A 5,110-nucleotide genomic window follows, 5' to 3' on the forward strand; every position below is an offset into this window, starting at 1 on the left:
TAATTTGCTTATATGCAGTTTTTGCTGTGGTGATCAAATGCCTGCTGACTTGTGCATTCTATGCAAATCCAGATGTAACTGGTTTTAGGAAAGAAGTATGCCGATAAAGGTGAAATAAATTTCTGAACCTCTATAATAAAATAGGTTGAATTTCATACATCTAAAAATAAATGAAATTGTCCTTAATATGTCTGACTGTAGCTGCATACAGCTGTTCTTCAAATTCCATTTGTCCCATAAACATACTTTCACGATTATACAAATGCTAATCCTCTTAGGTGAGCAGAGCAGTAAAACACTCAGCTTAAAGCAGTTAAAACCATTTAAAGGCAACTAAATGCTACATCCTCCTCCTCCTCCTTCTCTCTCTTGCTGCATCCCTTAGTGTTTCTGTCTTCTTGGCTAGCTATAGCTATTCATTAGCTCCAGCCCCTATGGCAATGAGAGTCTTTAACCTCCATTAGATCTAATGTTGATATGTTTTCCCAGCAAAGAGCCAAAACAATTAACACCCCTTCTCACATTTCTTTCCCCTTAGCCCCTAACCACATCAGAATCTGGGCCCACCCGCTCATTACCCACCCTTGAGAATGCCCCTGGGAGGAAAGAAGTCAGATCCTTGGCTGTTGTCTTTTGTGTGGTATGCAGTTAGAAACCAGAAAGAGCTGAAACAAACTTGTCAGCAACAATAATAGTTCAGTCCACAGCATTACTGCAGAGTGACACCAACTGTTTTCACTTTCTTTTGCTTTCTTTCTGTTTAAATTACATTTTTTATGATTTTGCCTCTGGAGAAAACAAAACAATAACATTTTTCATATTAGAAATTAACATTAATTGCTTTGAACCAAATAAAAGTGGGACAATTATACAGTATATAACCTAGGTGACAGATTTGCATATTTTCATATTGAAAAAAAAATTATTAATTAATTAGAAATGTACTTATGTTTTTAAAAGTCATGACTCTCTATGTTTTAAAAGTCATTACTTACATCTCTCTACTTGAGTTTTCAGCTCCCAGGTCAAGACATATAGGGCACTAAACCGAGGTAAAAGTTAATATCCTGAAAGGTCAAAGGCACAGTCCCATCTCTTAATGTTTTTTTAAAACCCTGTTTTAACCAAATAATTTGACCAAGCTTTCTTTCTAATTTTAGATTAGATTTTCAATGTCCCAAAATTGTTGCATTAATATGGCTGAAAAAACAGAGTGTTTAACTTAATTTAAAAAGCTTAACAAAAACCCACGCTGGTGTTCTGGTGATCTTTCTAACTAAATGCTCACCTATCACAACATGAAAATTTAAATTCAATGCATTGCATTTTGTAGCGCTGTTTCAAAACACGCCATCTCATGGCCCTTTAAAGAGAACAATTTAAAAATTCTTTGCTGCAGGTCTCCCCCTTGTTTATCTGCCAATTTCCTATATTGTATCTGTGCATAAAGGGCACTGCCAAAATCTTTTTTTTCCCACAAATTTAGGTTTACCATGTCATAAAACAGAATATTGGAAAATAAGCCAGACAAGTTCAAGTTCTTACAGTTAAAATTAGGTATATAAATTGTTGGGTGCCAACACTGTTTTGTTTTGTGAGACATTTATAAATCACCTACTAACTTGGAACTATTTAAATTGAAAGTGAAAGAACAGTTTCATTTATTAATAAATAGATTTTCATTGTTTTTTTGTTTTTTTACTCTTTGCAATAGGCTTTAAAAAAGAGACTACAGTTTGGTTACAGTAGCACAAAATTCCCCAACTGCGGCACAATACTGAAAAGATCAGACACATAAAATTTAACCGAACGTAAAAAACTGTGGCTGATTAAGAAACAAATGAGAAATATAATATAATATGTATTATATTTTTTTCTTGGTGTAGAAAACTTAGTGAGATGATAGTGGCTAAAGTAGTAGAGGCTTAATGCGGAAAGAGCAAATAAGTACTTTAGCCAAAGCAAAAGTGCATCAGTAGTAGCCATGATGAGTGCCATCCATATAATGCTAGGAATAAGGAAGGATTTAGAAACATTTGCCTGTATGCTATCTATCATAGCTCCTCTAGCAGAGGGACCTCTCCTTTGTGGTTCTAAGAAGAAACAACAAGTCCTACAAGCCTTTGCTTAATAGGACATTTATGCACAAAATATTCCACAGAAATCCGCAAAAATACATCAGTGCTTCATGTGTACTGTGAGACGGACTAAATGTACAAGCTTTTATGTGCTTCAGTTTTTGTAATTTAGAGCTTTAGCTCTTTGCTACTTTAATAGAATTTGTCTTTATTGTAGTTCTTTTTCAGAAGGCTGTAGTCCAAATTTCCTTTGCATCATCTATGTGAGTTTCTGTTATGAAATGATGTCTGCTGTCTGGATTTGGCACAGCAGTCTGGACTTCCTCTCCTACCCATGATCTACCCATGATATCATTCCTACTAAAGAGGAGCTAGGGACAGAAGCTGGGTGCATTTGATGATGTGTTGACAATGGAATTCAATTCAATTCAATTTTATTTATTTATATAGCACCAATTTACAACATGTCATCTCAAGGCACTTTACAGACAGAATTCAACCAGATCATACAGTCAGATTGGTTCAAAGTTTTGTATCTAAGGAAAACCAGGTGATTGCATCGACTCATTGACTCGAAGGCAATCCCTCACACCAAGCATGCATGTAGCAACAGTGGAGAGGAAAACTCCCTTTCAACGGGAAAAAACTCCCAGCAGAACCAGGCTCAGTGTGAGCGGCCATCTGCCGATGCCGACTGGGGTTCGAGGAGACAGAAAAAGAAGCGACACAGGCAGAAGTCAACCAGCTCCACAGGCGGCGCCATCCAGGAAACACACAGCCATGCAGACATGCTCTGAGCCAGCTCCCATGTCAGAGGTTGAAGAGAGCACATCCAGTTAGTCACAGTCAGAGAAACAGGACTACACTGAAAAACAGGCCAGGCTCCAACATTTACAATTAAAGGCATTGATGGCAGGAGCACAGCTGATATTTCCCTCCAGGATGGTGTCACAGCCAAACAGGAACAGACCAGATGAAGCTACTTATTTAGCTGCGATTGTTATACCAACAACTTGGGGGAGTGCAAAAGTCAGGCCTAAGTGGGCTTTACCAACACTTTTTGGTCTATAAAGATTATCTAAACGTATTGGAGGAGTTAGAGCAAATACAACAACTCTATTACTAGTGATATATTAATGAAACACTCAACACATAGGAGGATGTTGTTGAGCTCCCCTGGATACTTCACAAAAACTGTGTCCAATTTTACAACGCATACATACAAGATCTCCCAACTTAACTCCTCTTGGGAAGAAATGTCTGGCAGAACCAGGCTCAACATGGCGGTCTTCTTTCCAGACCAGTTGGGGATGTCTTGTGAAAGCAGTATGACTGCAAGGACTTCCATATTTCAATAGGGGGCAGGCAGTGGCATAGAGAAGGGGCCAGATGGGGCTTGCAAGTGTGGTGTAGAAGGGGATGGAGGAGGGTTGGATCAGAATCATCAGAATCAAAGTCTGACATGCTCTCAAATGCTTGTTGGGTAGAAGGTTGAGCTTTTGATTCCAGTGTCTTTTAAACCAGATTCTGGATGCTGATTGGAGTAAGAGGAGGTGTGATTAAATGATAATTGGCTGCTTCACAGACGGATGAGCCTTTGATTGCATGCGGGTAGGTAATCCAGTTTATACTGTTGAACTTCCGCCTAGGCTTCTTTTAACAGAAACATAAATTCTCTTTAAAACAACTTTTTGGCTGAATGTGTTCTTACTTCCAACATTTTATTTATTCATTGTTATTTTTTACTTTAGATAATAAAATTATTGCTATTTTTTGCCAGCAATGGACAAACTCATTGCAGCTCCAAAACTATACATAGACTTGAATATTTTCAACAATGGGAAAAAAATTACTGTATAGACTGATCACTACAGACATGAAAGGTGGTTGATAAATCAGCAATCGATTTTCTTAGTATGAACGTAATTGTATTTGTAGTTAAATTGTATCTGTTAACTTGAGTATCTGCAACAGAGCATAACTGCAAAAAATGTTGTAGCAAGGACTAGAGCCCAGAAACTAAATTACTTCAAGATCCAAAGAACAAAACCTTACTACTTGGCTATTAAGTGTAAAATACATAGATTTATTATCCAGGAAATTTGTAGTTTCCTTAGCTATAGGTGTGGTGCAATTCTCTATGTATCAAATATCAGCAATGCCATTGGTACTTTAATTCCCAACAGAACTGTTCTGGAGTTCAAGGGGTGCAAGAGAACCAATGTGTGAATGACAGTATGTTCTTATAAGAGAGAGTTAAGATGATCCATGAAAATTATTGATACTCTTCTAATCTCCTCACCTACAGGTAAAAAAAAAAAAAACATTTTTGGTCTCAACACTCAGTTTTGATAATCTGCGAGAAACTAGTACAAAAGGAACATTCTGCAGATTCTTAACCTTTCCTCAACTTTGGCACTCCCAGAGGCAGGAAAGGAGTATCTTTCACCATAGTTATTAGTTCGCAAAGACACCCTTGACCTCTGCCGTGGTAGCCAACTGTCAACATAACCCATGTTATTGTAATGCAGGTTCACTCTCTTTGACTTCTGCTGGTCTACCTGTTGGCCAGTACCCCGCATACCTAAGCTTGTATGTAAACTCTAGATTTTAATTAAACTTTGCCGAGCTTCACTGTCATGACCTCTGCTGCTTTGCCTTAAAACAACCTGTGTAACACAATTTTTATGCTAAAAGACTGCTGAAAATGATATGACTTCATAAGCCAAATACTGCAATTTTCGTTTAATAAATGTAACTTCTCACTTTCTGTAATAATGTTTCAGGAACATAGGGTGTGCTGGCTAAGATGTTTTTTTTTTTTTTTATTACATATACGTTTCTTTACATGTTAATGTATGTAGGATCTTTTTTAAGAAAAAAAGGGTTCTGCGCAGTATCTTAGCTGTTCCTAGAACTGCACTTTTCTAGAACAACATGTCTGATGTATTTTCAGGCGTCAGCTGTAAGCAGTCCAACAGTTTGGAGGTGCCCTCTATTGGCTTGGAGGCCATATATATATATATATATAT

This window comes from Cyprinodon variegatus, unplaced genomic scaffold, assembly GCF_000732505.1.
Source record: "Cyprinodon variegatus isolate N-32 unplaced genomic scaffold, C_variegatus-1.0 Scaffold99, whole genome shotgun sequence".
Lineage (NCBI taxonomy): Eukaryota > Metazoa > Chordata > Actinopteri > Cyprinodontiformes > Cyprinodontidae > Cyprinodon > Cyprinodon variegatus.